This window comes from Rana temporaria, chromosome 2 (assembly GCF_905171775.1).
Source record: "Rana temporaria chromosome 2, aRanTem1.1, whole genome shotgun sequence".
In the NCBI taxonomy this organism is placed as follows: Eukaryota; Metazoa; Chordata; class Amphibia; order Anura; family Ranidae; genus Rana; species Rana temporaria.
The window spans coordinates 370,079,729-370,101,844 of NC_053490.1; the positions used below are offsets into that span (position 1 = coordinate 370,079,729).

Below are 22,116 nucleotides of genomic sequence, written 5' to 3' on the forward strand. Positions count from 1 at the left end.
GAGAGGATGTATCATCTGATAATTTGCCCTTGCTAAGAGGAATATGGAGTTGCACATAAACCACGAACAGCAGTTGAATTCCCTGTGGATTCTTGTGAGATATGCTCCAAATCAGACTAAACTGTATCTACGGTCATAATTTTAAATCATATTCATTGCCACATTGGATTTCAATGAATGTGAATGATCTTGAAAGTATGAGTTAACTTTTTGAAAAGTCCATCACATTTCCTTGAATTATGTGACACATTCACAATGTCCCATGCATACACACTGCTTGTGTCACACATTTCAAAAGAGGTTTCTGTCTGAACTATAGGGAGGTACTGAGAGGAGTTTCAGAAGGCATAGTCAGTACAGGAATCACAGCCTATAAGCAGCAAGATGCCAAAGGATAAAGAGCCTTAGAAAACAAAAGAAAACCAAAAGAATGAGCAGACAAGATGCAAAGCATGCATGTCCAGAAAGTTGTGGAAAGATATGGCCAGCAAAAAGACTGAAATCATAACATGAAAGCTCTCAAGTAAATGATTCATGTGAAGGGATTCATGAGCACCATTGCAGCCAGGATGACTGCCTGAAGTATACTCCCGACAGCTCAGACAAAATCCCTCCAGCAAATAACTCAGGAGAGAAAGCTGAAGGATCCAGTCCTGAAGTAACATATTGGCAGGCAAACTGCAGGTGTTGTCCCTTTTAGGAGGAATCCTTACCAAAACTGGCTGCAAGATCTGACACAAAGCTGTTAGGATAGAGAAGAAAACTTTAGCCTAGGTTCACACTGAAGTGATGCAGGAACCAGTGCAATTACAGCGCTGGTTCCCGCATCGCATCTCTCCTGCAGGCAGTTGACACCCGCAGTGGTTCACAAAAGGCAGTGTGAATACATTGTTAATGACACCCCCAGATCGGTTCACAGATCGCAGTGCGAACTGTGAGCTCGCACAGGAATTGGTTTGCATAGGTGAGAACACCCATGCCAGCCAATTCTAGTGCGGAAAGTCCCTGCACGTTTTTCTGTGCGAATCTAATGAGTTCAGCCATACAACTGCATGGTTGAACTCGCATCTCAGACATCACATATGATTGGTGCAAATAACATATGATGTCTGATCGCACAGGTGTGAACCCAAGCCTAAAGACTGCATCAAGTAGAACTAAAGAAAGATGTTCTACCTCCAAAGGACGCTCAGCTACATTGACCTTATAGTATGGGTGTTATAGCCACTAAGGGGGGTACATATTGACCAATGTCCTTTGGAGGTATATACACTGTCCAACGTCCTAGAGGCAGGGAGCATACACAAAGGACTAATCTATAATAAATCAAAAGAAAAACACACACAAAACTTCTAAACTCTTAGCCTTAGATCTAGGTGTACCAAGATGTCCTTTTGTTCATGGACTGTAGAAAGCACTGCTGGAATAAAAAAAATAAAGTTCCCATTTATACTTACAAGCTACCATTACCTACCTCCAACAGTTTTTCCTGATGTTTTCAATCTTGTTGTAACTTTGGCTCCCTATGATAGTCTGAAATGCCCGAATGGGATCAATGAGCTGCCCCCATACTTTGGAACCCAAGCGATCGAGGATGGTCATGAAGCAGTGAAGAGCAGGCCAAAAGGGGTTTGAGCTTTCATCTAAAATAATGATGACATAACTTAATTGTGCAATACTTTAAGCCATTAAAGAATGTAGAAAATTGCCAATCAATACATCTTTTTGGGTTGAGGTCACGGTTGTTTTTATACATTTTGAAAGGCAAGTAGTCAAGCTGTTATGTATACAATTAAAAATATTACTTTTACACATTTTACAGATGACTGAAAGGTACCTTTAACCACCTCAAAACCACAATCACTACTTTCCTGCCCAGACCATATTTCAGATTTCCACGCTGTCACAAGCCGAAGGACAATTACTCACAACTAGTCACGCAACGCTGTGCCCAAATAATTTTTTTTTTTTTTTAACCACTTCCTGCCAGGCCTATAGCAGATCGACAGCCGGTCAATGGTTCAGTTATCCTGACTGGGCATCATATGACATCCAGCAGGATAACAAGCCAGCGGACGGTGGTCCTGTGTGTCAGTCTGATACATCACAACTCTGATCTAGGTAAAGAGCCTCTAGACTGAGGCTCTTTATCACAAGGATGTCCACCCAGGACCACTAGGGATGCCACCACAATCACCAGGGATGCACACCACTGATGGCAACCAGGTATGCCACCCCACGACCACCAGGGATGCCAATCAGAGCCCATAAATGATGCCAGTGCCAGCTATCAGTGTCGCCTCAATGGTGCCACCCCATCAGTTCAGCCTCAATAGTGCCCATCGGTGAAGGAGAAAACGTATTTATAACATTTTATAAACAAAAAAAATACTTTTTTTACCCAAAAAATTTCGGTTTGTTTTTATTTGTTTAGCAAAAAAAAAAACAGAGATGATCAAATCCCACCAAGGAAAAAAAAAATGCTCTATTTGTGGGAACAAAATTATAAAAATTTGGTTTGTGTACAGTGTTGCATGACCGTGCAATTGTCATTCAAAATGCGACAGCGCTGAAAGCTGAAAATTGTCTTGGGCAGGAAAGGGAGGTGCCCTGTATTGAAGTGGTTAAGACAGATCTGGCATTATTTTGGTATTTAATTAGCACTTTTTTTTGCCATTTAAAAATGAAAGACCAAAAATTCTGTACATGTTTCTTAGTTTCGGTTGTAAACATTCTGCAAAAAAATCTTTCATAAAATGTAGACCAAAACATAAACCCAAATCAGTATATATTTAGTCTTTCAAAGTTATAGAGTCTACAAACTATGAAATCTGCAGTATACATGCGTGTATACATTTGAAAATGTATCAGACCTGATGTTCCCACTGTCCATTTCATTTGAGGGCCTAAAATTCCAGGACAGTACAAATAACCCCAAATAAACCCTTTCTGAAAACTAGACAGTCTAAGGCATTTAATAGGCATGGTGAGTTTTTTTAAGTTGAAGTTTTTAGGTCTAATCATTCTGGAAATTAAGAAATTAAATAAATGTTTTCACAAAGATGTTGTAAAAGTAACTTCTCACACAGGCATACTTGCAATTACACCCTAGAACGCATGTTATGACTCCAGAGTATGGGGATACCACATAATTGAGAATTTTTCACAGCCTAGATGCATTGAGGGGCAGGCCCAACATCCCAGGAGCGCCTTCAGGAGCTCTAGAGGCATACATTACACATCTAATTTCCTGACTACCCATCATGTTAGAGGCCCTGGACCCCAATTTGAAAAGCAAGGTATTTTCTGGAAGGCAGTCTTTTGAAAAGGTATTTTTGCCACAAGCTTTTGGAAAATGGAGAATGAATTTTTTTTTTATTTTTTTTACAAAGGTTGTCAAATAAAAAAGGTATTTCTAACAAGTCCATACACAAAAAAGACTTGTCAGTGCGCAGATCTTCAAGTAACCCCTTTGTTAATGGATACAAAAGTAATTTGCAATGGGATAAAACAATGCATAGTTTGTCATTTACAGCTAAACCACCTAAATTTGATTTGAGCCGTCTCTTGCAATCCATATACTGCAGAACTCTGGGAGAGGGAGAAGCTGCACAAGCTGCCAATCTTTTATGCTGCACTGTTGATGTGCCAACAATGAACATGCCAAAAGAAAAGGAAAGCAGAGTGTCAGAGACCGACTGCAGCAGAACAAGATAAGTGTAGCCGGGTGACGTTGGTTATACAAATTCTGCTTGTCTCTTCCCCCTGCTACCGTGTTGCTGGGCTGTGTGCGCTTCAGCCAGCTCGCTCACCTCACTTCCCTGTTGCAGAGTGACACAGATGTGGGCTTTTCTATGTCTACACGCTTCATGCTCTGGCAGAAAGCCCCCCTTCCAACCTTACAGCAGCTCTGAGCCAGAGGGAAAGAGAACTTGCTTTTCTGCCATCATGGAGAGTGGGATATGTAATCCCACAGTAAAATAAAAGTGAATGGAGGCTCATTGGTTGCGGACTTCACTACCCAGGCTGCTGTGTATCAAGGGGAGGAGAGGACACAACTTTTTCCTGGCATTTCATTGGAGCTCTGGGCAGTCTAGTATGGGGGAATCAGACTGCAGCCACTTCCTAGCGTCTGTACAACACACCAGAGAAAAGAGCCTGCATAGAGTTTGATGTGCCTTTTTGGCTTTCTGGGCATGCAGAATGCAAAAGAACTGAGCCACTGTAAGGTCATTTGCGGGACTGGGACCAAGACTTGTTGCTATGTGTGTACCTATCACAGGGCAGAACCAGTGACAGCCTGATTGCAAGGACTTGATCATGAGGAATGTAGGACAACTGACGACCAAGCGGATTGGACCAGATCCATTACCTACCAGGAGTAGTTAGCTTGTTAATCCTTTGCTAACCACAGTCTTTGCCTATAGAGGTTGCTCTTTACTTGGCACCCAATCATCCATCTATTGCACATTCTTAAAAAAGGGACAGCTCCACAAGCACCATCTTACAGACAAGCCACAAGGACTGCTGGCCAATACAGATATTCCCATATAATAGGCCAGTGTTCACTCAAGTTAGTTCAGTATCTTTAAACATGTTCAGTTGCCTGTCTACTGGTTTATGCATGGTGTTTGACTTCCCTTACTGCAATATACTCATTTTATCCAACATCTGGCAGTCTTTTGCCTATTTTCTGTTTACGGTTATAAGGTGGTAGCATACGAACTCTTAAGTTAAACATAGGGTTGTCCCGATACCACTTTTTTAGGACCGAGTACAAGTACCGATACTTTTTTTTATGTACTCGCCGATACCGAATACCGATACTTTTTTTTAAATGTGTCCCCCAAATGCAGCCATGTCCCCCCACAAATGCAGCCATGTCCCCCCACAAATGCAGCCATGTCCCCCCCACAAATGCAGCCATGTCCCCCCCACAAATGCAGCCATGTCCCCAAACATATGCAGCCATGTCCCCAAACATATATGCAGCCATGTCCCCAAACATATATGCAGCCATGTCCCCAAACATATATGCAGCCATGTCCCCCATATATATGCAGCCATGTCCTCCACATATATGCAGCCATGTCCCCCACATATATGCAGCCATGTCCCCCACATATATGCAGCCATGTCCCCCCACATATATCCAGCCATGTCCCCCTACATATTGCAGCCATGTCCCCCTACATATATGCAGCCATGTCCCCCCACATATATGCAGCCATGTCCCCAAACATATATGCAGCCATGTCCCCAAACATATATGCAGCCATGTCCCCCATATATATGCAGCCATGTCCTCCACATATATGCAGCCATGTCCCCCACATATATGCAGCCATGTCCCCCACATATATGCAGCCATGTCCCCCCACATATATCCAGCCATGTCCCCCTACATATTGCAGCCATGTCCCCCTACATATATGCAGCCATGTCCCCCCACATATATGCAGCCATGTCCCCCCACATATATGCAGCCATGTCCCCCCACATATATCCAGCCATGTCCCCAAACATATGCAGCCATGTCCCCCATACCTAATGATGATGCCGCCGCTGCGTTAATCACCGCGCGGCAAACATTACAGGCAGCTTTCGTTTGAATAGCTGTTTTCCCTGCCACGCCGTGTAAAGGACACTCCCCCTTGCTCGGGATTGGACAGATCCGTCCAAGGGGGAGTGTCTATACAGCGCGGTGGGCAAAACAGCTATTCAAACTAAAGGTGCCTGTAATGTTCGCCGCACTGTGATTAATGCGGCAGCGGCGGATTTGCAATATACGGCGGGGGGGGGGGCAAGTATTCTATTTAGACATCGGGGGTATTTGCAGGAGTACAAGTACTCCCGCAAATACTCGGTTTCGGTCCCGATACCGATACTGGTATCGGTATAACCCTAGTTAAACAGGTGTGGACAGCCTCCAACTTACAACCAGGAATGTCAGTAGGGACCAAGGAGCTTAAGAAGTCACTTTAGAAGAGAGAACCCATCATACCCAGTGGCTTCTGTGGAGGGCGCTACATAAATATCACTGATCTTTGACATGGAAAAAGAAGAATTTTGGAGTTACCTGTAAATTGCATATCTTGGATTACAGTATAGGAAACAGGTTGAGTATTTGTAGACCCTGGGACTTCCAAGCAATGAATGAGAAGGGTGGGCAAAAAAAAAGGATTTTTGTACTCACCGTAAAATCCATTTCTCTGAGTTCATAGACGGACACAGCCTTCATTGACCTTAGGGTTATGCTTCTTCCTACCAGGAGATTTAGGCAGAATTCTACAGCACTTAAGGTGTTAAAACCTTTCCTTCATGCCTCCTCCCAGGGGGCGTGGCTCCCCCAGGCATAACCCACACCCTGCTCTAGCAGCCTCAGTTTATAACAAGCAGTACAAACAAAGGAGGGGTGGGTGCTGTGTCCGTCTATGAACTCAGAGAAATGGATTTTACGGTGAGTACAAAAATCCTTTTTTCTCTTTCGTTCATAGACGGACACAGCCTTCATTGACCTTAGGGACGTCCCCAAGCAGTGTCAAAAAATTCGAGGGGTGGGAAAAATAACACAGCAAAAACAGGTTACACCCCAAACAAATACCGGAGTTACTCAACGGAGGAACTCCAACCTTAAACTGCCGCCTGTAACACCTGCGGCCGAAGGAGGCATCAGAAGATGCACTCACATCCACCTTATAAAACTTTGAAAAAGTGTGGACCGACGACCAGGTCGCAGCCTTACACACCTGTAACACAGAGGCTTGGTGTCGGAAAGCCCAAGAGGCCCCGATCGCCCTGGTCGAATGCGCCATGACCCGAAAGGGGGGCGCCCGCCCCTTCAGGGCATAGGCCTGAAGCACAACCTGTCGATTCACCTGGAAATGGTGGCCCGACGAGACTGCCAGGCCCTTACTGGGACCGGACACAGACACGAACAGCGAGTCCGACTTCCGGAACGGAGCTGTCGCCGACAAGTAAACTCGAAGGGCCCGAACCACATCCAGAGAATGTAAAAGGACATAAGGATGGAAGAACAATGTCCTTGTTAATGTGAAAAGCCGAAACGACCTTCGGAAGAAAAGAGGGCTGCGAGCGCAGCACCGCCTTATCCTGATGGATAACCAAGTAGGAGGCCTTGCAGGACAAGGCCGCCAGTTCAGACACGCGTCTGATAGAGGTAATAGCTACCAGAAAAACCACCTTCCGCGACAGAGTCAGCAAAGGGATCTCCCGAATGTTCCCAAAGGGAGCATGCTGAAGCGCCGAGAGGACCAAATTCAAGTCCCATGAAGGCAGTGGAGGGCGCACCGAAGGGGCCACATGGCGGACCCCCTGCACAAACGTGCGAATCAAGGAGTGCGCCGCCAAGGGACGTTGAAAGTAAACAGCCAGAGCAGAAATCTGACTCTTGATCGTGCTCAAGGCAAGAGTCTGGTCCACTCCCCGCTGCAGGAACAGCAGGATCCGGGACACCACGTAAGTACGGGGGTGCCAGTTCACCTCCCCACACACAGCGATGTAGGCCTTCCATGTATGAGGAAAAAAACCTACGTGAGGTAGACCTCCGTGCACGCAGCATGGTAGAGATTACCGGGCCCGACAGGCCTCGGTCCTTAAGCCCCTGGCTCTCAACAGCCGCGCCGCTAAGGCCGGTGGCTGTGAAACAGGGTGGAAGATCGGACCCTGTATCAGAAGATTATTTTTCAGGGGAAGACGCTAGGGGGCATCTGCCACCAGACGCATTAGGTCCGCGTACCAGAAGCGACGCGGCCAAACCGGAGCAATCAGAACTGATAGAATCCCCACAGCTTCCACTCAGTGCAGCAGGCGAGGAAGAAGCTTCCGAGGAGGGAAGGTGTAAAGTAGGCGATAGTGACCCCAAGGAGCCACCAACGGTCCTTAAACCTGGCCACGAACCGTGGCACCTACCAATAGAGACGGGACGCTAGAAGGTCCACGCCCGGAGTGCCCCACTTTCGGCACAGAACCCCGAAACACCTGCGGTGGAGAGACCACTCTCCTTGGCCCCGTGCAGTGCGACTTAGGTAGTCGGCCAGCCAATTCCGTATTCCCGGAATGTACCCAGCCGATAGAGCCGGAACGGACCCTTCGGCCCACCGAAGGATGTGCGCGACCCCTGTCGCTGCAACAGAACTCCGTGTGCCTCCCTGATGATCAACCTACGCCAAGGCCGTGGCGTCATCGGACAGGATCCTGACCTGTCGGCCCTGTAGATCCAGGGACCACCTGGCAAGGCAAAGCTTGATTGCTCGGAGCTCCAGAACGTTGATCAGTAGGCAGGACTCCACCTGAGTCCAGTGCCCCTGTGCTGACTGGGTGCCTCAAGCGCCCCTCCCCAACCGGAGAGGCTGGCATCCGTCGTGACCACTGTCCAGTGGCCAGCAGAAAAATTACTTTCTGGTAATCCAGAGATGACAGAAGCTAGTCCCATCGTGACAGCAGTTCCCTCCGTAGTACCCTGGCGTGGAATTGGGCATACGGAACCGCCTCGAAAGAGGCTACCAACTGACCCAGAACCTTCCTGCAGAATCGCAGAGATGACCGCTTCTGGGTCGGCAACTGCTGCACAGCAGATAGCAGAGTCTGAAGTTTTTCCGTTAAGAGAAAAACACTGCCGCCCCGGGGGAATCCAGGACTAGTCCCAGGTATTCCAGTCCCTGAGACGGAATCAACCCTGATTTCAGGATAATCCAGAAACCAGCCGAACACTCGGAGAGCCTGACACGTGATAGACACGGCTCCACCAATGCAGAGCTCGAAGAAGCTCGTAGGAGAATGTCGTCCAGACATCCCATGATAACAAACCCCCGCTGTCACAGCCGGGCCAGTATCGGGACGAGCACCTTGGCGAAACCCAGACGAATGGGAAGGACACCAATTGAAAATGGTCCCCCCGACCGCAAAGCACAGAATCTCTGGTGCTTTGAGGATATGCGAACATGCAGGTACACGTTCATGACATCCAAGGATGCCAGAAAATCCCCCTGATGGAGTGCCGCTATTACCAAGCGAATCGACACCACCTAAAAGTTTGTGACAATACAAACGAGGGACTTGAGGCCCAGGATGACCGGGCCCCAACCTCCGTGGGGACACAAACAGAATGGAGTAAAAACCCCGAGACCGTTCCAACGAGGGAACTGGCACAATCACTCCCCTGACCAGAAGATCCTGGACAGCCCCTGACAGAGCCAACCGGCGAACCGGAGGAGGCCAGAGGCCGGAGGGAAAAAAACCTGTTTGGCAGACAAGAGAGAAACTCAATCTTGTACCCCAAGGAAAACACCCGAGACACGGGCGGGAGCAGACCTTCAGGCGGAAGCAGGTATGTCCGCAGACTTGTTAGGCATGCGGTATCAGGTGCGCTGCTACCCCGCAGTGGGGATTCAAGCACCATGTAGACCTACCCCCACCGCACAGGGCGGGCGAAAAAACGCTTGGAGGTAGGCAAGGAGGGTCCTTGCACAGGGCGAGGTCCCTAGCCCTTCCCAGACCGTGGGAACAGCACGCGCTTACCACCCGTGGCATCCTCAATGATGCCATTCAGGGAAGTCCCAAAAGGATCGTTCCCCCTGAACGGCCATCACCAAGGCCTCCCTAGAGGACTAGTCCGCAGACCAGCTCCTCAGCCACACAAGGCGGCTCAGAACCCTGCAGAGACGTAAGCCCCGGAACGTATCCATGGCCGCCTCGCAGAGAAAATTCTGACCCTGAACTATCGTTCAGCCAGGTCCCAAGAAGACTCGGAAGCCCCTTCTTCCAGCACCTGCAGCAGGAGCTTCGCCCTTCCAGTCGGGGCCTGACCAGGGCCCCGGCCAGAGCCGGCCTCACCGCCCAAACCACTACGGTGAATAGGGAGCGGGCCACGGCCTCCACTCTCCTATCAGCGGGATCCTGAAATGCAGGAGCCCCGTCCACAGGCAATGTGGCGGCCTTGCGCAGTCTGGACATAGGGGGTCCACTGGCGGAGGAGAGACCTATATTTTAAGTCCCCCTCAAGGGGGTAACGGGTTGCAAAGTTTTTAGACAAACTTTTTGTGGTGCATCCCATTCCTTGTATAACATATTGTTCAAATAAGGAACACAAGGAACCCTTCAGCAGTGCGTGGCAGTCTGCGGATCCAAAAGGTACTGACACAGTGGTGTCTCCACAAACTAAATTTTTAGAGTCTCACGCACCACAGAAAAAAACAAGAGCTCCAACAATTCTTGCTGACACTGCAGCAGACATCCTCACCATCCATGTGGGTCAAGTCCGCAGCCTCTGACAAACCAGAACCAGATTCCATGTCAGAGACATCCCCAGAAGCAGGTTCCAGGAGGGGGCGCTTTATTACCCCCCATCCGGGCACTAGCTGCTGCAAACCTGGCAAGAAAACCCAGGATAGCCACATAAACAGATGTGGCAAGGGAAGGGACGCTAAGGGTTAACTCAGGCCTAGTGGAGAGCGAGACCTGGCTCAGGTTCCACAGTGCCAGCGCTGAGACACCCCCCCTGCAAGGCAGGACAAAAAAAATCCCTACTGGTCACCTCCCTGCAGCTAAAGGAGAGCATGGGGGGCCACTGGTACTCACAACCTCACCCGGTGCAGCGCGGTCCGAGAAGGACAGGGTGTGCTGAGAGCCGTGCAGCGCTGTGTCAGCTTCTCCCTGAGAAACAGCAGAGGTGATTGCAGCGCCAACAGCCGCCACACGAGGCAGACGAAAATAGGAAAAACGGCCGCCGAATGCAAAACAGCATAGGACTACAAGAAAATGGCCGCCGGGCTATATAAGGCTAGGCTCCGGCAAAATGGCCGCCAAATGACGCAGATTTAAAAAGACAGTGCTTTTTTTTTTTTTAGCAACTGTCACACAGAAACACCTCACAGCACACTGCAAAGGCCCAGAAGTGAACACCACAGCCCCCTGCAGTGACACACACACAGCCCCTGCTACACCCGGGCCCAGTGATATGAGCCCCAGAAAAAAAAAACCCTCACAGCCGTCACCCAAAAAGGGAAGGAGGGAGAGGAATAAGGGAGAGAGGAAAGCAGGGAAAACCCTTAGTCGACCTCCCAAGGGAAACATTCCAGCCAGACCACTTACCTGAGTAAGGGGCCACTACTTACCTGTCCTGCGACTACCCGGCTGGAGGTATCCCAGACAGAACCAACGTCCGTGAACGGCATGGCTGTCGGCCAGACACACTGTGACAAGGCCATAAAAGACCGGTCATATGTGTGCCCTAGAACCGAAATTCCCCGGCCGCCCCTGGAGCAATGGGGCCTGTCGTGGACGTCCCAAAGCTGACCTGAGGGCCGGCACACGCTCGAAGGCCGAACATGGGGGGACTACAAGGGTCGAGGACCCAGCCTGTCACTCAGTCGGCTGTTGATAGAAGAATCGCAGGATTCAAAAATGCAGGAACAAAATAATAAAAAGCGAGAAAAATCGCAAGAAAAAACTCCAGGAACTCCAGAGAGAGCCTGACCTCCTGTCGTTAGGCAGAAAACAAACTGAGGCTGCTAGAGCAGGGTGTGTGTTATGCCTGGGGGAGCCACGCCCCCTGGGAGGAGCGGCATGAAGGAACGTTTTTAACACCTTAAGTGCTGTAGAATTCTGCCTAAATCTCCTGGTAGGAAGAAGCATAACCCTAAGGTCAATGAAGGCTGTGTCCGTCTATGAACGAAAGAGAAATCTCCAAACAGATTGGGGGTCATTTCCACTTTGCACTATAAATGCAAACTACAAGTGCTTTGAAGTGCAGTCGCTGTAAATCTGAGGGGTATATCTGCCAATTTTATTATACAATCATGTGCAAGCTAAAATGCTATTTTTTTATTTTCCTTGCATGTACCCCTCAGATCTTCAGCGACTGCATTTCCAAGTGCACTTTCAGAGCAATTTCAAGTGCACTTGTAGTGCAAAGTGGTTTAGCCTTTAGTAAATAACCCCCAATGTGAACTTTCTAAAGAAAATAGCCAGCTGAAGACAGCAGATATACAGGTAGATGTAAAACTTAGGTGGGGGGGGGGGTGTTATGTCTCTGTTTATCATCTGAGGCTGTTCACTTTAATGGGTATATGTGAGGGTTTACATCAACTTTAAGGGGGGGGGGCGCGCACAGTTCTTCTCTGTTCTCCTCTCCCTCCTTCCTGTCTGCTCATGACAGTGCCCGTCCCCTCCTGCTGCTCTCATAACTACTATTAAAACTTCCCATTCCCCCTGTAAATTAACAATGTGTGTCCCTGTGTTATATAAAAAAAAAAGCCAATCTAGACCCATATCAGAGCTTCTCCCAACACTCACCAGACTCCTTGTGTCTCGCTCCCTCAGACGTCATCTGGAGTGCTTGGCCCCGCCCACTGGAGTTGTCAGCCAGGCAGAGGAGAGAGTCGAGTCACGTGAGGGTAGGTCTGATATAAGATAAATATGCCGAACTGTACCTGTAACAGGCACAGGGACACATATTGTTATGTTGTTACAGAGGGGGGATTAGAGGTTTTTATAGTAGTGGCTTAACAAGCACTTTAACTACTTCAGCTCTTTAGATGTACGCAGTACATCCAAAAAGAGTGAAAGTTTAAGCATAGAAGCAACAGCCATCACAAAAAGTTAAATTAACCATAACTCCCACTGAAAAACACACCCACAAATGATATATATATATATATATATATATATATATATATATATATATATATATATATAATTTTAATATTCTGAAGGTTTTAAGTAATTTTATGGCCAAAAATTCAGTTTTTCACATGGTCGTATAGTTCGCTATACTGAAAAAAAAAACACGAGGTACTAGCCCATCTAGTTCAACCAACATGTGCATGAATGCACAAATGGAAAAAAATAAAATAAAAATTGCTCTAGAGCTATTGGTGGTTAAACAAGTGAAAATATTTGGTCAGCTGGTCCATCTAGTTGGAGGACCAGGACTAATTATGCAAGCAGGTTTTGTTATTGTGAGAAGCTGATAACTGCCCTATCCTTTTTCTTAGGCTAGTTGGTAGAAGTTCTTGGTCTTCTGATACATTCTTAATGTTTATATTTTTTCTGAAGGAATACTTACCAACACGTTTGTCAACAAGCAAGTATGGAAACTTGAGGATCTCCAATAATGGTACCCGGACCTTTTCTCTCAAAACTGCAGTCACTGTAGCCATAGAATTGTTTCTCTCCATCTTCTTCAACTAGAAGATCCTCAATCTCTTCCCGCATTGCATTTTCCAACTGTGCAATAAGCCGTAATGTTTCCAAGGTCCACAGAGACTGATAAAATAATCAAAGATATAGCAACAGAAGAAAATATATCTCATCAAACATTTGGCTTAATCAGTCAGTTAAGATTATTCCAACAATGCCAGGTCACTGTGGGTGCAAACATTTTAAATATTCAAACTCCAAATCAGAATGGCAGGGGTCCCAACCATCTCCTCTCAAATTGCACTCCACTGTGACAGATTCTTCCTGCCTCCTCTCGTAGTGCTCTACATATTCACTGATCTTTTACTCTTCATACACCACCTTACATGATCACCAATTCCAGTTGCTACCTCCCCCAACCTGTTTTGATGATTTTTGATCCCTACTGCCTCCTCTCCCCATTATGTTCTGCCATCACTGAATCACCATGCCTCCACTTCCATCGATTTCTACCATCAATGATCCCATCTGTCTCCTCTCACATTTTGTGGGAAAAGGAAATGCGGCTCCAGTTCAGTGATGGAACTAGGTGAGCTGGGGAATGGACTCCTCCCAGGGGTGCTAGCCTCGGCTTGCCAGCCTTGCAACTGAATAGGAAGGAAGGAATGGATCGCTGCACACCAAGGTAATAAGTCTCTTTATAGTAAAGATCCAGAACATGAATAACACCACAGGACAGGAAAGCAGGTACAGGTAGACGTGTTTCACACAGCGACGCTGCGCTTACTCATTACCAATAAACGAGCGCAGCATCGCTGTGTGAAACGCATCTACCTGTACCTGCTTTCCTGTCCTGTGGCGTTATTCATGTTATGGATCTTTACAATAAAGAGACTCATTACCTCAGTGTGCAGCCATTCATTCCTTCCTATTCCTCTCACATCTTGTTCTGCCATCACCGTCTCCTCCCCCCATTACATTTTACCACCATTGATCCCTGCTACCTTCTCTCCTATGCAGTTTTGCCGTCACTGATCCTTGCTGCTTTCGCCCACATACTGCTATGCTGCCGATTCTTGCTGTCTCCTCTCCTATCCTGTTACGGATTACCACTGCCTTCTCCGCTATCCTGTTCTGCCAATTTGAAACCCAACTGCTTCCCCTACCATCCTTTTCTACCATCACTGTGCCCTGTTGCCGCCTCTCCTATCCTTATTTGTCATTTGTTGCTCCAAAAATCACAGCTGCGTTTCCCAACTCTATATTATACTTGGGGTACATTACACCCTGAAAAAACCCCACCATAAAATAGGCAAATTGGCGGATCCTCTATGTGGTTGGTGCTGGCAACACAATGGGGATCTCATACTTCTTTGGCACTGCCCAAAGCTCCACCGCTATTGGAGCAAGGTGGTTGGAACACTCAACCTGGTGTTCCAAAGTAAGGTACCTTTAGATCCAACGTGTTGCATACTGGGGGTTCTGGAGGAAGTGATCCCCGAGGAACTAATAAGGACTGCATTCTCTAGGGCAGTATATCAGGCCAGAAAACGTTTTAATGGGATGGAAATTAATCTCACCACCCACTACCGCCTCTTGGATAACACGAATGGGAATTATCCTTATTATGAAATCATTTACCACACAGGGGATTCCTTGGTAGGTTTGAAAGGCTATGGTCACAATGGCTAGACACACCTGGACTGAGTCCAAGGGAATTGGTGTTGTCTCGACTTCTAGTGTCCCCAGGGTGATTATGTCATATATGTACTACATGCATGAAGGGATCTATATCAATGTGGGGGGATTGTGGAAGTGAGCAAGTGTATGCCATGTTTCGATCTATTGCTGCTGCAATGTTTACTGGAATATGCAAGTGTCTATGCTCAAAAGTTATGGCTTGTGCATTGGAAGTTGTTTAATGTGTTCAGAAAGAAGAAAAAGGAAACAAGATCACAGCTGCAATCCTTTCCCACCCAGTTTCACCACCTTGTTCCTTCATCACCAATCCCCACTGCAATCTGCTCTGCCATCATCTCCACTTGAATCCTGTTTTGCATTCATTAACCATCCTGCTACCTCTCCCATCCTGTTCTGCCATTTCTGAGCCCCACTACCTCCTCTTCTGTCCTGCTTTGCCATCACTGATCTCCACTCACTGCTGTCCTATCCTGTTTTGCTGCCATTGATCCTTGTGATTGTCTCTCCTATACGGTCCTGCTGTCACAGATCCCAGCAACATCCTCTCCTATCCATTCTTGCTGTCACTGATCCAAGATACCATTGCTTCCATTCTTTTTTCACGTCAATTATCCCTGCTGCCTCCTCTCACATCCTGTTCTGACATCACCGATACCGGCTGCCTCCTACCCAATCCTGGTCCACTGTAACAGATTCTAGCTGCCTTACCGCCCCATTCTTCTATCTCTAATAGGAGGACCCACTCCACTATAACCAAACCCGCTGCCTCATATCACAGTCCAATCCACCACTGCAGATTCTTACTAGTCCTCTTATATCCTTTTCTGTCATCACTAGTCCTGCTCCTCAGCAACCATGCCCCACTGTCATAACTCATCTTTGTTGCCTCCTCTCCCATCCCGTTTTGCATCACAATCCTCGTTTCTATCTCTACCATCCTGCATTGCCTTCACTAATCACCCCTACTTACTCTCCTTTCCCGTTTAGGGGTTGGGGTAGACATGAAATAATTATACTCCCACAGAGGCCTCTCCTTTCCTGCTGCAATCACAGATCCCCACTACCTCCTCTCCTATTCTGACATTGCTGATACTTGCTGCCCCTTCTCTTTGGTTCATTTCAACAGATTCCAACTGTCTTAGCCCAAACGTCACATACTTCTAGCTCTGATTGCTGCTAGCCTATGCAATCTCCCACTCCACTATAACCAATCCCTGCTGTATCATGCTAAAATCTGCTCCAAAACTATTGAAACACTGGTCCCCGTACATCCCATTCTGTCATAACACCGATTTTTGCTGCCTCCTCTCATATTGTTTTGCCATCCTTGTGATCTCCTCTTTTTTAGTTCCAATTGCTGGTTGCTAATCTCCACTGCCTCATCTACAAACTTGATTTGCAGTCACGGACCACAGTGCCTCCCCTCCCATCTTGTTCTGCCATCACTAATGCCCACTGCCTCCTCTCCTATTCTGTGTTGCCGTCACCGATTTCTCTCTCATGCCATCAAAGACCTCTTTTGCCTTCTCTCCCATTCTGTTCTGCCAAACCTGATCTTTGCTGCCTCCCTCCCCTATCCTAGTCCACTAGTATATTCTTGCTACTTTGCCTCCCATCCCATACTGATACTTACTGGTCTTCTTATATCCCACACTTTCATCATTGGTCCTCCTTTCCAACTCTGCTCCTCACCCATCATCACTGATCTCTGCTGCCCCTTATACAAAGATGTTCGACATTCACTAACCACTCTGTCACTTCTATCTTCTGATCCCTGCTCCTGTCTCTTCTGTCCTGATCTGCCATCACTCATCCCTGCTCCAGCCTCTTTCCTGTTCTGCCATCACTCATCTCTGCTGTCTCCTCTCCAAACCTGCTGTACCATCACAAACATTTGCCGCGTCCTCTCCCTGTCCCACCACTGCTGCCTTTTCTTCTATCCAATTGTCTGCCAATTCAATATTTTCTGCACTTACTGATCCATACTACATCCTCACCTATTCTGTACAGACCTTGCCAATGCCTGCACAGCCTTCTCTCCAATGTTGATCCTTTTTTAATAGATTCTAGCTGCCTTACCCCATGTCCCTTTCTCCCAGCTCTGATCACCGATAACTCGTGTAATAATCTCATTCCACTACATATAACCAATTCCTGCTGCATCGATTTGAAATTCGCTACAAAATTAATTATAGTTTCTGGTCCCCTACAGCACATTGTCATCACTGTTCTGCTGTCACTCCTCTCCACTGCCTCCTCTCCAATCCTAGTTTGCAGTCACTGATCACATTGCCTCCTGTCCCATCCCATTCTGTTCTTCATAATCCTCGCCGCCTCCTCTCACATCCTGATCTGCCATTATTCCCTGTGCTCTCCTCCCCAATCCTATGTTTTGCCATCAATGATCCCCATGGCTGCCAATGCTGATCTTCACTGCCTCCTGTTTCTAAACCTTGCTGCCTCATCTCCCAACTCATTCTGCCAAACTCTGATGCCCACTGCCTCCTCTCACATGCCGGTGTGCCATTATTCCCTACTCTCTCTCTCTCTCTCTCCTTCTCTATCCTGTTTGGTCATCAATGATCCTCATGGCTTCCTCTCCCATTGCCGTTTTCCACTGCCTCTGGTTTCTAATCCTTGCTGCCTTATCTCCTATCTTGTTCTGCCAATTCTGATCTCCACTGCCTCCTCTCCAATCCTGTTCTACCATCACTGAACTCAGATGCCTTCTCTCCCAAGCTGGTCTGTCATAACCAATCTCCACTGCATCCTGTTCCATCGTTTGTAATCATAGCCGACTCTTCTATCAGCCTGTTCCGCTATTAATAATCTCATCTGCCTACTCTCCAACCTGGTTTGCATTCACGATTCATAATGTCTCCTTTTCCATTCTGCTCTGCCATCAAAAAGCCCCACTGCCTCCACGCCAATCCTGCTCTACACAAACTGACTATGCTGGTTCCTCTCCCACCTATTCTAACATCACCAATACCAGCTCCCTCCTCTCTGATCCTCCTATTCTGTTATCACCAATTTCTATTGCTTCCCCTATTGCTTGCCATTACCGATCTCTGCTGCCTCCACTCCAATCCTTTTCTGCCATCAGATTGCCAATCCTAGTTTACTGTAAGATTCTAGCTGCCTTATCTCATGTGCTATTCTTCCATCATTGATCCCCACTATTTGATGCAAGTTCTCACTGCATTAAAATACCCTCTGCATTTTCTAACAATCCACTCTACCACTGATACTTGGTAGCCCCTTACATCCCATTTTCTTATCACTGGTCATTCTTTCCAACTCCTCTAACCCGTCACCAATGTCTGATCTCCTCTCACCCTCTTCCACCAATAATCCCTGCTGCCTCCTCTCTCATCCTGTTCTGATTTTTAACCCTCACTGCATTCTCTCCCATCCAGTTCTGAAATAACATATCCCTGCTCCATCCTGTTCTATTCCATTTTGCCATCACTGATCCTGGCTGCTTTCTCCAACTGCTCTGATCCATGCGGCTTCCTCTATTTTTGCTGCCCTCTCCAATCACCATCACTGAACCCTTTTCAACCATGCTAGTCTGTTGTCAATCATCACTGCCTCCTGTGCCATCCTGTACCATTGTCGATCACAGCTACCCCCTCCCCCAGCCTGTCCTGCACACACCGATTATGCCACCAACTCTCTGATCCTGTCCTGCCGTTACTGGATTTCCTTTGCTTGCTCTCCCATCCCATTTTCCCATAACTAATCCTTGCTGCTCTCTTCAATCCTGTCCTGCACTGATCCTTAATGCCTCCTCTCCTGGACATCACCGATATCTACTTCTCCTCTTCAACCCTGGGGCACTGTACCAGATTTAAACTGACTAACCTCAAGTCACCTTCTACCATCTCTGATCCCTACTTCCCCATGTAATAGCTCACGCCACTATAACCAAACCAAGGAGTTCCTATACTGTCCTGCCATCACGGACACCCATTCAGATCCCTTCCATTTCTGTCATTATCGATTTGCATCATCTGTTTTCCCATCTAGTTCTGACAACACTGATACCCACTGCTACCTCTCCAATCCTGGTCCACTAACAGATTATCTGGCATACCTCCCATCCTATCCCTGATCACTTCAATCTCATGAAATATGTCAATACACTAATCCCTGCTGCATTCGCTCCACCGCTACTGATACTTGTTGGTCACTTTACATCCCATTCTGTCATCACTGGTCCTCCTCTCCAACTGTCACCATTTCATCTCTCCCACACTGCTCTGCCAACCTCCACCCCTTTAACCCTACTGCACTGCAACTTATTCCCACCATTTCCTGTCTCGTCCCATCTTGCCGTTGCCGTTCTCGGTTACTTAATCTCCCATCATGTTCTGGAGTCACCAACCATGTTTCCTCCTCTCCCATCATGTTCTGCCATTATTGATCTCCCTGCCTCCTCTACCTTAGTAACTGACCCTTGCCAATTCTCTCCTCCTCTGCCATCATGATCCCTGCTTTGCCGATTTTGACCACCAATGCCTCCTCTCCCATCCTGTTTTGCCATCACTGATCTCTGCGCTACAATCCCATTTTGTGTTCCTTGACCCTCGCCACTCCTTCCATACTGTTCTTTCATCACTGATCCCTGGTCCCTCCTCTTCCGATTTGCCATCAATGATCCTCACTGCCTCTTCTCCCATCAGGTTCTGCTGTCATTGACTCCTCTCCCATCCTGCCATGACTGATCACCGCTGCTTCCTCTTCAATCCTATTTTGCCATCATTTATCCATGCTGCTTCATCTCTCATCCTATACCGTTCTCAATCCCAGACAAACTACACCCTATCCTGTTCAGCCGCCGCTGGTCCCTGCTGCCTCCACTCCGATCCTTTCTGCAGTCACTGATCCCTGTGCCTACCCTATAATCCAGGTCCACTGTAATAGATTCTAGCTGCCTTTCTTCATGCCTCATTCTTCAATATTTGATCCCTGCAACTTCACACTCCATTATCAATCCCTGCTGCATCACTTGCCAATACACTCCAACACTACTGGTATTGGTCCTCTTACATCCCCACTCTGTCAAATCCAATTCTGAAGTGTCACCACTTCTCAAACCCTATTCTGCCATTACCAAGTCCTACTGCTTCATTTGCATCCCAATCTGCCATCACTGATCTCCAATATCTCTTCTCCATCGTACGCGAGTGTCACAGATTCATGCTTTCACCTTTCCAATCCTGCTCAACGGTTTTTGATTACTGCCACCTGCTTCATCATTATCACTGCTCACACTCTCCCTATTCTGCTCCACCATCCCCGATCTTCAACATCTCCTGTTCAATCCATCACTGAGCTCTACTTATCCACTTAAGCCTTGTACACACAGACAAAAATAAATAAATACATAGAAATATCGATTTTGAAACGATTGTACTATAATATGATCATTAGCACACAGCTTTCGAGAGCCAATCGCGACAGTTCATGCAAAATTACCCGAAGAGACAAACACAAAAATGTTTCTTGCGCAATACCAAAACAAATTGCTTGCATTTAATCAGTACAGTATCCATCCGGAAAAAAAAATAATTGGGTCGAAAGAACACATTACATCACTTCCAAAGTTGTATTCGGTCATATGAGAATTTGTTAAGCAACCTCATTTTCAATATGAAACTAGTGTGCAAAAAATAAAACCGAATCATTCGCCCAATATTTTCATTGTGTGTACGAGGCTTTACTAGATCATTAACGCTTGCTACCTCTCTAAGGCCCTATTTATACCTAAGCGTTTTGTAGCTTGAAGCCTCAATAGATTCTCTATGGAGACGGTTCACATCTCCACTCCAAAACGCCGGAAGCTCAAACAAGTTCTGGGACATTTTTTAAGTCAGATTTGGACGTTTTTCTGCTTTTTATATTGTTGACCTGTACCAAATAGTGTCAAAATCGTGCAACTTTCTGCCTGAAAACGCTATGCCCAGGTGTGAATGGGGCCTAAGATGCACCACTGATCTCTGCTGCTTTCACTCTCTTCTTTGCTCCTTAGATTCCCAGCCAAACGACAGATCCTGTTCCCCCTTCAATGCTGGTGTGCTCATGACATATGAAGTCTCTGACACCATCAACTCCACCAACATCATTTATAACCCCATGCTTAACATTATTCCCAAGTTTTACTATATTTAGGTGGTGGACTGACTTTTTACAAATAAAATTAAACAAACACTTTCCCCATTTATGGCACCCAAGAGTGAAGATGAGCTTAGGCAACAGTTATCACACCTCATATACCCTTCTCTACCTAAACTATTTATGATCCATGTCTCTTTTCACAATTCTTATCAGTAGACACAGGATTCCATCCATCACTCCGATTCCTCCTGTGCCTGAAATGAGCATCTTTGCTAGTCTTCAGATAAAAGTGCAATATTGATGGCGAGTGGTAGACCCCATGGCAAAGATTTTACAATAACATTCACCCATTTTGAATTATAGGACCCCAATAACTAACGGTATTTTCTTGAGGTCTCGAAATTTTCTACCTTGTAAAGCTGTGGAACGACATCTCTGGCTCTGTGGTATTCCACCACACATTCCATGCAATAGGAGAGGTCATCGTTGGCGCCAATAAAATCCTCATTTTGTAGTTCATTAGCAGCATAGCTTTTCAGCAGATCTGCTGTGACAGAGCCCCCAGGTGTGACAGAGCCCCCAGGTGTGCACCAGCGACAGGTGCTTTTTTATCCTGTCTGTGAAAGACATTGAAAAAGACCTATGAATCCTGTAACATTACCAAACAAAACAGTTAAACTGACCTGATGCAACATTTGGAAGCGGAAGGACAGGACGTGCCAGAACATTTCAACAGGGACACAGACAAAAACTAAACCAAATTATTATTATTTTTTTTTTAGAAGAGTGGGGAAGGGTTTGAATTTCTGACAAAGTCTGACTTCTTGCCCAGGCAAGGCTCACACAACAAATTAAGGAAAAGCTCCCAAATGGAATTAGAAAAAACCCAACAAGCAAACTCTACCGACCGTCATCACGACTAAGAAAAAACATTTTGGTTGGGGTATGAGGCCAAAGTGCCAAATACATACTAAGTAATGTGTTTACCTGCCTTTGGATTTCTATTTCTGTCCAGTCCTGAGATTTAAACAGCTCTGCCACACAGCATAGCCTTGTTTGTCAGGGCGGGGGACCCGATTTGTTCTGGCTGCAGCCAACACTAAGGCCCCGTACACACGATAGAATCTATCC

The 22,116-nt window shown here is 46.8% G+C and overlaps 1 long non-coding RNA gene across 1 annotated transcript; it reads right to left on the minus strand.

Annotated features, from left to right (window-relative positions):
- Positions 1–1,113: 1,113 nt before the first annotated feature.
- Positions 1,114–21,698, minus strand: LOC120927220. Its single transcript, XR_005747054.1, has 3 exons — positions 21,396–21,698; positions 13,088–13,287; positions 1,114–1,643 (listed from the first exon to the last, which is right to left on the minus strand). It is a non-coding gene; the product is annotated as an uncharacterized LOC120927220 (long non-coding RNA).
- Between the last annotated feature and the right edge of the window lie 418 nt (positions 21,699–22,116).